The following is a 12,762-nucleotide window of genomic DNA, read 5'->3' on the forward strand; positions in this document are numbered from 1 at the left end:
CATGTACTCAAAAAAAAATTCCCGGAAATTTAGTTCAAACTGTTTATTTGCCAGTGTTCGGTAACATAGATTTTTTCTATAAACGGAAGCACTTGAATATTTAGTTTTAATGCAATTTTTAAAGATTTTATTTTTCACTGCATCTATAGATTTTCTTTTGAACAACTACACTGTAGTATGCAATTTAAAAATTCTTGGGTGGGGGATTGTGGGTCGGGTGGGCGTGGGGTGCCAATAAATCAATCAAAATGACGTACTGAAATAGTTTGGATGTTTTTTTTTAAATTATTTTGTTTTGTTTGCTTTGATTTCTACTGTTTTTGTCGCTTTACTTATATCACATACATCACAAATCTACTCTCAGTGGAACACTTATTTTACATATTATGTAATATTCATTCAACATGCAACCCTTTGATTCTCTACGGAATCATTGCATTTCAAGAACAATGCTTCCAAAAATGGAGAGATAATTAAGGCCAATATCTAATTTCCAGACTAGAATACGGGAGCAAAATGACTGGTTTCAATTACCCAAGGTTCGGGGCGATTATCAATGTTCTTCTGATTGTTTTTACAAAGGTTTTGTTGTTCCAATGCTGCATGGACTTCAAGGAACAGTAATTGGAATGTTACTCGATCCGACTCCGTCCTTCTGTGTGATCAATGCTATAATTACTGCCATGTTTGACTTTTGCATTTTGCGCATATTACAATTAAACGTCGCGAAATGAAATCACGTATATTGGGCTTTCAGGGCTTTGAAGAATTTATCACGCAAAGCATCTCAAAGGGAACATATGCATTAGGTTAATGAATCCACAATTAGACCCATCACTTGAGAACGATTTCAGACACTTGGCAGATATTTATTGATAATCTTGACGAGCAACCTCATGCTTTGCCGACTTTATGATTACTTTCTTGAGAAAACATTATAACGGTCCTGCATCTTACGTAACCTTTGATTTATTCGATTCTGTCTATGTACCTAGCAGTTTACAGCTGATTACAGGAGCCAAGACCGATTGCCTGTCATTATTTCTTATCTCCAATCCGGTACCTGGCACTTCCGGTTCTGCCGGGCTGGACGACTCCTTAATCGAGGCATAGTAATGTTACCTGACAAATTGACATAAAATCGCTTAAGTTCCCTCATTTTTCTAGATTTTACTTTACACGCATGTCTCAACATATTGTATCGAACCGGAGGAATTTATCTGTGAAATGTATAAGCTGACGACATTTTACCTGTAATGTGCTAAAATCTCGAGTGTTTTATCTTATCTTATGCAATATCTGCAGTCGCAATTATAAAAAATCCATATTAAATGTTTCTGAACAGAGAAGTCAGAAAAGCAAGCAATTGTCTTAAAAGCATCAGATTGCATATTTCAAGATGACAACTCTTAATCTTGGTCATAATCGCTCTTGTTGATAGGAGGTGTCGTACATACAATCACGATTTGATTCAACAGTCATTATGGTGAGAGACATAGAAAGCCAGTCAACGTTAATGGTTCGATTAGAAAATATCGAATTGACTTACATCACCTAGAGCGATAAATATAGGTCATATCGTCTCATCAATTTAATGCAAGGTTTTTATTGCTACCTTAAATCCGTAGACAAATAACTGATTGATTCTGGTCACCATACACCTATTGAATATTACGAAGCTCATTACTGTGAGAAGGTTTCAGAAAAAGTGCTTCAAGATGGAATCTTTATATCACGCCGACAGACAATGGTATACTAAGTGGTTTAAAAAATAGCTTTATGCTAAACACAAATGACAAACGTCAATTTTTGTTTTAAATAAAACATCGTGCAAAATAAAATATGGTAATATCTGCAAAATGTAAAGTGAGAAAAACACAAATTAAAGGGACAAACAACTGATCTATGGATCTATGATAACAATCCAGGTGGTACACTGTAATGGTGGATAAATGTACTATAATGTGTTACATGGCATGCCTAGCTGCATCAATATTTGTAAGCAAATTAAATATTGGAGGCTCACACACAGAGGAATGAACGAATGTCATACGATACTTTGTATTGTATATATCAAAAAGAATAGCGAAGACACACCGTTGTAGCATAATATTCACAAAGGATATTGAGTTGTTACGTAATTAAATATATCGTACATGTATATCAAACAAAATTACCACATGGTATTTAATCGTTACGCTTAAAGGGTATCGATGTTAAGAAAAAGGAAGGGTTAACAGTTACTAATAGTAATGTTCACTGCTTTAAATAGCACAATTTTGTGCACAGCGAAACTTTTTTTTTTAAATCGTGTGTGTAACAAAGTTTAAGGATGTAAATTTCCTTCATTTTTAAAACAAAAATGAGAATATTTTTTTTTAAATCGGCATCCCGTCTTAATATCTTTGTACAAATGATGAACTTCAAATTTCAAAAGTTTCTAGATTAAATTATCTATTGTTTCGCTTCTCAGACTCAATATTTTCACAAAACATAACTGAAAAAAGATTGATCTTACACCCATTATGTATACTTATAACAATTATAAAATTTTGGTTCTCTCTCTCTCTCTCTCTCTCTCTCTCTCTCTCTCTCTCTCTCTCTCTCTCTCTCTCTCTCTCTCTCTCTCTCATAGTGACCTGATATAATGATCCTTGCACGAAACTGGATGTAAGCATCGATGAAATTTGTGCAGCTACAAATAAACAATGCATGCACCTAAGATGTTCAGACGACCAAATTAAATAGCACCACTTCTGTCCATATCACAAAACTCTTGGTCTTTCTATCCTATTTCATTTATTGCTAAATATCCTCATTAAAGTGTTTTCTGATAATAAGGGGTCGCCAGTGAAGGGTAGGGGATCATAATTACTAGTGTATCAATTATTTACATATCCATGTGTTTTATGAAATAATATGTAATTGAATTTGATTTCAAACCAATCTCGATTTATTCTATGCTAATTCAAATAAAACGATTTACATTAAGTTAATTTGTTATCGAGAGCATACAAAAGTAAAGCTTACAAAAATCTGCTGATTGCTAGGCATTAAAAGAAGTAAACCCAATTGCAGAGAATTATATGACTCCTAAGATTAACCCTAAGTTCATGAGCTAGTGAGAAATACATACCAAAGAAAAAACTTTGTCCCAGTATTCTGATGATTTTCACTAACTGCCATGGTGAAATGTTAAAACATGCCTGCGCTAATAGCAAAGTTTGTATTTAATTCACAGTCATGGGCTTTTAAAAACATAAATACTGCTGTGACTCTAGATCTTAGAAAAAATGTCTAGACAGGCATGCAATTAGTACATTGTAATAATCTATACGAAGAGTTTGAGACCAACACAGTCTTCAGTGTAAAAATGTTTGTACCTGTGTATAACAAAAAGGCTATATTTTTTGGGTGCAAGTGCGCTGTGTTGATATTATTTATATTGATTTTTTTTTCTTTATTTCATTATTATCTTATCAAAGGCCAAAATAATTAATTTTATTACTTACACGGATATTTCAGCAGATCACATTACCACTGAATTCATCATAATTAAACTAATCTTTGAATCTAAAAATGTCAAGGAACCTTACAACTGGCATGTACTCGTCTTTCAATATGGGGATGCTATCGATTTTTCCATAGCTCCGTCAAATCAGATTATACTTTTTTTCCACGAAAGGAAAATGTTCTTATTTCTATATTGAATGCTATGTAGATAACCTCTTCAACGTACATTTTTCCTTTTTTTTTAAATAAAGATATCTATCATTCAGATGCAGGCATGTCAAATAGAATGAAACTATCATTTTTGGGAGTTGATTTTAATCAACTCTCCTATGCAGTTACTCTGGCAAACCGAAAGTGAAACAGTGTTTGGACCTAAGCACAAATCATCACCGCTGACAAGACTTAGTTCTTGAAAATAATAAAAAAAAATTCGATGTTATGTATACTGAAGCATTGTTTTTCAAGGAAGCTTATCTATAAACACTTTGAAAATAGTCAGATTTTATATAATACGAACAATTTAGATATTTTTGTAGTGTCATGTGTTCCTACGCCAGAGTTTTATAAAGTCTCGTTCAACCAGACGCTCGGCTGTCTCCGTAATCTCCGACAAGCAGAGAGGCTCTCTTGCTTGGCGGAGATTAGCGGAGACAGCCGAGCGTCTGGTTGAATGAGACTAGAGTTTGATATCAATAGTGCTTGGATCCATACGATTTTTAGAATTGTTTCGATTACTAATACATAGTTTGAAATCTATCTTTAAATATTACACAACATGATTCATATGGGTTTTCTCGAAATTCTTGTTGAAAAAGTCTAAAAATTCATATAATAAAAAAGCGCGTAATTCAAATACAGACTAGAAACTAATTGCCATGCAAGATAAGTTGATTTTAAAATAAATGATAATTGATAAAATCAACTCCCGTCAGTACTTCAGTACTTTGTTTAAGAACTTGAGTCGAAGAGCTCTTTTTAAAGATATACAGAAAAATACAAAAATTATTCAAAATTTTCAACCTACCAACTGGGATTTTTTAAAATATTAAATTACAAAATAATATAGTTTAAGCTGAAAATCATATTAAAAATCCTATGAAATGATATCCAAAATGACAAGCATTAAAATTGGGTAAAAACCAGCGTTGACCATGAAATACTAACAACTCCCCCCCCCCCCCCCCCCTTCAAACACACTCTCGCCTTAATAAATCATACTAGTTTACTTCAGAAGGGACCAGAAACTGTTTTATGTGTGTGTATCATGTGTGTGTATCATGATTATTAGTTTTCCTGCTTCAGTGGCCAGTTTCTATTGATGATGGGATTTGTAACAGACGCACAACAAAGATGAATTTACATCAAAAAGCTATTGCTTTTCATTATGAGGTTGATACAGCCATGTAGAAATCTTCTAAAGAAAACTAATAACACAGACAACAGTTTATCAAAGCATATTAAAATCTTGTCATCGCATTCAGTTTATTAATTTGTCAAAAGCATATCATCAACACAGTTCTAATTAATACTAATCCAGTATAGACTCTACAAAATGATATCCAGCTGACCCTATTGTACTGAAAAACATGCTTCATTGCTAATGCAAGGCACACGGGTCTCTGAAGGAGAACAAATCTTAACAGTAACAATTGCTCAAAAGACCGTTTTAAAAGATCTTTGTCAATCAAAAGGAACTACATCCAACGAACAAAACCTTATGAATCAAATAAGCAGGCCTATAGGTAGGAAAATACTAGTATGAGTTTAAGAGTTTAATGCTGGAAAAAGTATTCAAGAATTAACCCTGCATGAGAGAAACCAAGACAGTCGTGAACAGGAAGATCTTTGGCCAATTTCTTGCAAAAAGGATGCCCAAGTCGTATATAAACAGTAAAAGCATTAAGAGATCTCTGAACCCATTAAGGACTTGTGGGAAATCAGATCAGTGTTGGCCTGACACATTCCGTTCTCTTCTCGTCCAAAATTGAGGCTGCGAGTCTTCAAGGTGTTAAATTTCTCTGGTCTATGTTATTCGATGATTCAAGGGGCAGTCAAATGTGAAAAAAAAATTGACAAATCTTCGGTGAGAATTCCTCCTGGTGATGGGGTTTTTAATGGAGGAAAGTCAATAAGGTTTTGTGTATTTACAACAAATTCTCTTTTTCGCTATTATCAGAATTAAAAGAATATTTATCTTTACATTTATTGTCTTTCAGGTTGTTTTTTTTACTTTTTTGGGAGGTCAGTGAGTATTTTATATCATTCGATGTAAATGAAAATGAATAATTCCTTAACAGCTAATTGAACACATTTATTGGACCATGCAAATTTGTCTAAGAGTATTTGAATATGTGACAATTTCATTGCACTTACATTGTAAAACAGGGCAAATTTCTTGCTACGGTATACTAATCAATAATCTGTGAAGTTAATTAGTGATTATACAATTCAATGTATTTAAGTAGATTCCCTATTGACGGGTCCTTTTTGTCCTTTGCAGAACAATCGAAACCCATTGACCATTTCTCTATTATCACAGCCACCCATACAATTACCGAAAATGACATTTGCTTTCAAATGGGATTTATAAGAATTGATCTCGGTTATATCAATAATTAACGGTACATTCTTCATTTGATTCCTAGATAGTTAAATTCTCACACTCATGATCAGTGTTAATTTGCATATGACAAACCAAAGAGAGGGTGAGAGAAAAAAAAAGACTAATGCTTACAAGTACCTTGCAGTCAATTTCTACGATTACAAAATACAGTCAAATTAATGTTAATCCTCGAATTGTGACACAGAAAACGGTCTTTCTATGAACCATTAACCCCTGGTCCTAAATTAATCACGATTTAAATGGTCGCTACTGGTCCAACAATTTCATTAATCGTACTATTTTCTCTATAGGTTTTAATGGTTATACAGACATAAGGCATTCATTTGGCTGAAGCTGTTGGCACTGTTGTGGACTCTTATGTAACTATTGGACAAAGTCCCATTCGATAGCAGTAAAGCCACCGAGTTTCTGTAGATAGATCGATTAATCGTTTGCCCTCAGACATTATCGTAAAATGAAAATAGCAGAAATTTTTACAAATCTCTTTTTCATCCTATTCCTAAGACCTAAGATCTCCAGTCATAAACAGTTCCAATGTTTTTTAATTAACCGGATCGCAATATCTGATTATAATTAGCTCAATAAAGTATATGTTCCTTAATTCGGGAGCATTCACAATGCATTGTGTTCGATATGAAATTATAAACAAACAAGGTTATAATGATTAATGCTAACGCGATTCAAGAGTTAACATTTCGAACACGTAGAGATATAAAAGTTAAGATAAAAGATAAAATAGTACCTTGGGAACACTATTCTGTGAAACATTTTATATATCGAGTACACGATTTTATCAATTGTTTCATTGTTTAAAGAAAATTGCTGTTATTTTTAAGGTGAATGTGTATGACTCGTGTTGTAAATCATGCCATGACCGCTGTCTCAAAAAAAATTCTAAAAGCTATCACAAGGTGTCTTCTAAAGTACTCCAAATACCCAGATGTATTTTCTCTGGGGAAAGCAATGATGATTTATGACCTTATAAAGCCAACATAAAAAAATTGGACGCTAATTTTAAAATGTCACAGGCACTTAAAACGAGTTTCCAGTATCTGAATTTACTGACTAATTGGCTTATGAAACTAGCAAAACATCAATAACATCCTATTGCCAATTAATCATCATGTATCTGAAAACAAGATGCCAACAAAAACCATTCTCTGAGAGTGGAGCAGGAAGAGAAGTGTATATACATGATACCGGTAGTCTCTGCAGATGTAGTGTCAATATTGTGACCACTTTTAATGTGTATGGAAACGAAGAGGTTTTTATACTTTATTTGTTCATTTTCGTGACCTATGTGATAAAACAGGAAATATTTACGCTCATTTGATTCAATTAAGATAAAATGAAAACAAAAAAAAAAACAAAAACGATTTGACATTTTTTCAGCTTTCCCTTTGAGATCAAGGCTCTTTCTCCTCTTTTATATGATTTTTTCACTTTTAAATTGTAGAGTGAGTTTTTCTTATATACTATAAATAGTTAATCAGATCCTTTTTTAGCTTACCACACTTCAAAAAAAACAATGATTCAAATTATTTTTTCTTAATACAAAATAGTGTTTAAGAAACTCGCTGCGTAAGCCCATTAAGATAATTATTAACTTTTTCAGATTCCTTAATTAAGATTTCCATTTAATCCTACATGTATGTGTATTATATAAAATATACATAAAATTTAAATTCATAAATGGCAATAAGGGGAATGGACAGCACAAAGAGGAAGGGAGGAGGATGCCATCATCCTTGATCAATACTTTTCCATCATGCAACCCGTGATTTTTGCTATAAAATCACCAAAAAACTCTTATAAATCAATCAAAGTTTAACAAATTTGGAAATGGTGTGAGGCATTTTCTCACCAGAGGTCGTGCTACACAAGCTTCGTATACACCTCTGTCAACGCCGGAAAAATAGTCTGTCACATGATCAAAACAAGCATGGCGAGCACATGGCATTGTTGATTCGCTTCTTCTGTACAATCAGCATGAAGGGAAGTCATCGACGGGCGATGACTTTGAGGACACGTTTAAAAACATCACAGGAGATGACATTGCTGCTGATTTATGTAAAATAATCGATGAATTGGTAGCGTACAGAAACTAATTTTTCAAACATCTGTCAAACTAGATCATGTGATCATATTTTAATGTTTACCTCCGCAAAATAGTTCTTCCAGTAACGTTGAAATAAAAATAAATAACGGCGTTAAAGATTTAAATTTAATTATCCTTAATCATATTCATAGACAAAAGGAATAATTACATATGTTTTAAATACATTTTGCCCATCGTTTAAGTTTGTGCAAGAATCTTGTACATCGGGCGTTGACAGAGGTGTAAGCGAAGCTTGTGTAGCACGACCTCTGGTGAGAGAATGGGTGTGAGGGGCATTAAGCTCCATCATTACTAAAAGATGCTGATTTAAACGTCTCTAGCATTGCCATTGCCAAATAATAAAACGTAGACTAAAATTTTTAGGGGGTAAAGTTTTACGAGAGATCGGAGAAGCAGTGAGAGTTCGTGCATCTTGACAGTTATATGTAGGAAGTCATGAAAAACTCTGAGATCGATAGCATTTTGTAAGGACCGCCATTCAACATAGCAGGTGATAACGTTAAAATGAAAAACTCCGAATTATCCTTACAGACCGACGTTCTTGTAGACGTTAACTTGTTATACTAGTAGGTCAGTTGGTGCGTTAAGTAGAGCCTTATAGTTCTCAGATGTTCGTGTTCAGCAGAAAAATTCATTCAAATCAAAATTACAATGTCACCTGATAGGGATGTTGATTGCTATATTATATAACACCCTTCAGGAGGCTGGATGGTCAGCAAATTAACCACCAGGTCTGACCAGAAATTTTAAGATATGATCGGTTTAGATATACATGTAACTTAAAATTTAGTGTAGAGAAAAATTCCATAAAATTAGCATTTTAAATTTTGGTATTTTCTATATTTCTATATAGAGCTCTTCTTCTAAAGGAGATCAAAAGAGTGTACAAATGGCAACAACCATCGAGCCCTCTTAATATAGAACAATTTTAACAAGACCTTGGACTTTCAGTAGGACGTTACTATCTATTTTTGCGTCAAAACAAGTTCAAAATGACACTGGTTTGAAGTGAAATTTACACCGATTGCGTCGTCTTAGCTCAAAAGCCAGACTAATCTTGTTGATTTCAAAGAGCAATATCTGAGTGGCAAGCAATAAAATATACAGGCCTACGTCACAATGCTGTTTGATACCAACTACCCAAAGTCCAAGCTCTTGTTAAAATGGTTCTAATATTTATTCAAATTTTAAAAATTACTGTATACATTGTAGAATGTGAAGACAACTTGATAGGGATGTAGCTAGCAAACACCCATCTCCCCAACACTTAGAATTAAAAGCAACATGATTTTAAAAAGAGAATTAAGTTATCGCAATGTCTTGAGCAGAAATAAGTACACTTATATTAATATCACAAACGTTGTGTAGCCTGCCAAAAACATATTCAAAATATCTTCCTTTTAAATAGAAAATAGCTAGTTCCGCATTGCTTGTGACAACTGACAAGTGGCTAACTCTATAACGTACTCGAATGTCTTAACGGCGGGACCAGTTATCAATGACTTTCACACTAAGATACATGTACAAGGTGTTTGGCTGCCTTTTGTTCGTAGCGAAATGGGTCAAAATCGCGACAAGTAAAATAAAGAAAAGATAAGTAGGTATATTGACTTCTTGCCTATAAAAGAGCATCTCTTGAAAGACTATAATTCCTTTCCATGAGTATTGCACGTCTCTAATTTTATTGTCTTTTTTAATAATGTCTTCATTTGCAATGTCAAAATTAATGAAATCTCTGAGTAATAACAAGATCATATTAACCAAAGAGTCTACGAAACCCGATATATACTTTCATTCTTTCTTCCAAAATAACATATTTGGAGAACATAAAAAAATTATAAAGTATGATAGGTCACGTTCCTGGGGTAACACGTGTATCAAATTCATCAATTTCTGCAAGCATCATAATGCATTATATAATGTTCTTTCCGCCTCCATGTTGCATTATCGAGCTTCAAAACATAAAGCCTCTAGACTTGTTATTAGGAACACCTACATATATCCATTTATTTTTTACCTATCAAATTAGCATTCGTAATTTGATATTTAAGGAGTTTTTATAAACTTTCGTAGATAGACGTACTTTGATATTAAAGTATTCTTTTAACTCCAACAGACAAACTTTATTTTGTATAGGGCGTAAAAACCTTTGCCTATCGACTGAAAGAATCTTGAACCCGAAACAAAGCTAAATATGGTAATATATATTTTACCATTTCAGTGCATATATTTTACACAGTTATGTATGTCCCCTTCGCCGATGCGCCCCTTTAATTCAGACCGCTATTGTGATTCCTCGTTAAAACAAAAAAGCATAAACAGACAAGTGATTGCATATTGCTTTGCCCTAACTAGCATGGTGGGGCCAAATTTTGTGATTGTGTGTGATTGTTGGGAATCAAAATGATAAGAGCATCCTTGGGATTGGAAAGAAACGCGGACTTTGACATGAGCATTGTCATTGTTCGCAGTCACCCCACGGTGCTTTGCATCCAGAACGACGCAAAGACACGCCGGGTATGGATGTATGACATTACCAGGAGAGACACATCCAAAAACTAAACCTCTTAATGACTACTAGTACATGCCCCATTCATTGCTTTACTTCATAAAAGGAAATCTTACATACAAAGCATAGGCAATTACCTTCATGTAGTGTTGCATTTCATTACGTCTATCTAACGATTTCCGTCCAACAACTACTAGTATTTGATGTAGCTTGAGTGTCAGTTTTATTAGTCGACGGATATTCTTTTAGTCTATACATGTATCCTCGCAATCAATGCAGATGTCTTCATTTGGAGAGAAGCATTATTGCAGTATTCCCCTTAAGGTTTAATTATAATCGACTGTCATGTTTCTGAAAGTGGAGCAAACATTGATTCTGTTTAGAGCCTCAAACATAAACAACATTACTTGTACTTTGGAGGGAGAGGGGCTGTTTTTGGAGTAATTGAAATTAAGATGTTGTCTTGTAATTACAATGAAAGCAACCCCTCGTAGTTGAATTTGTCTACAACCAGGAAGACATTGAAGAATCCCAAATATAGAACACAAAGTGCCATGCAATATGTCAGGCCTACATCAAAATCACAGCATTCGATTACAGGACATATTTCTGTACAACGAAGTAAAGCGATAAAAATCATTGCAAGATATATTCAGCTTATTCCTATGTTGTGTATATCTTACACAAACATCGAATTTGAATTCTGTTGGGGACGTAACTGTTTATTTTATACTTTAATGTATCAAGTGTCCATATTCTAACAGCGCGAGGATGCACGAAACCTTGTTTGTGGAACCTAGGGTTTGGGTTTCGGCTCCATGGAAACGGCTCAATTACCGCCATGTGAGGAAAATAAGGTGTTGATTGTTTGAAATCAGAGCCTGATGGGTAGAAAATGGAGACATTATCTCGTAAAATTAGTATAGTCCATTACTGCACATGTCTCCGAAGTTTAAAAATAAGTTAACTGTATTCCAGCAGAAACAGACGACAACGACGTTAACATTATATCGACAGTTACTCGTCTGACTGCGTTAATGATTCTTCCTGTTAAAAATAACTGCCAGCAATCGGGGTTTTCAACAAATTGCTCATTAAATATTGAAAGTGAATAAAAAAAACTTAGTACAAACACGTGCAATCAAAATAGCAATCTGTTTTAACAACGGATATAGTTAACATCTTCCATAAATACTATCAATTTAATGAAGTAGGTTGCGAGTCCGAGTGAACTTTAATTTGTGAAGGACTTAAATGTTGTACATAAAATACCCCTTTAATGCCTAATAAAATGGACGAATGATTAATTCAATGGGTGAATGTCCAATTGAATTGGATTACCGTCTTACTGAAAAGGTAACCGATAAAGATTCCCTTTCATTGCTTGCAAAAACATTTTATTTAATACGTTTCTAATAAAAGCTTACGTCAACGTTTAACGTATATTGCAAAAGTGAGAACTCTCTTTTTTTTTGTTGCAATGAAGTCATTGATTTCGCAAAGTACATTAATTTTTCAGCCCTCGTTTACATATTTATAAAACATGAATTCTAACTTTAGGCTACAGATTAGTATAGTTTGATACACTGAAATACTGAAAAAATGCTATGGACATGAATTATTTATCAGTTTAAGATTTAGTGCGTTAGAAGAACGTCACCATTCTGATTGTCTCTCTAATAAATGTATAAAGTGGGATCAAAATAGATTTATAAATACCATTTACATCAGCAACGTTTATCCATACCCCCTTCATAAATTTGGTGCTTACAGTACATAGTATTTTAATGTGTCAAAACAAGAAGAAAACAATATGAATGTTATATTTTCATGAGTTTCATGGTTATCTGTGAAGTTTAGTGTTATATTGTTAATATACAATTCAGTTCTTGTTTGAAATGCATTATTTGATTTGTCAAGAGAATTGCTATAGTATTTTATACGTGAATACTTTTTTGCCCTCTTTGCTATGTCTTATCCTGAAACATTTCTACATTT

General features: G+C 33.6%; 1 protein-coding gene across 8 annotated transcripts in view; it reads right to left on the reverse strand.

Annotated features, from left to right (window-relative positions):
• The window catches only part of LOC105348855 (Kv channel-interacting protein 4), a 101,283-nt gene that overhangs the window by 49,765 nt on the left and 38,756 nt on the right, over positions 1–12,762 (reverse strand). The window lies entirely within an intron of this gene.

Source organism: Magallana gigas, chromosome 8 (assembly GCF_963853765.1).
Source record: "Magallana gigas chromosome 8, xbMagGiga1.1, whole genome shotgun sequence".
In the NCBI taxonomy this organism is placed as follows: Eukaryota; Metazoa; Mollusca; class Bivalvia; order Ostreida; family Ostreidae; genus Magallana; species Magallana gigas.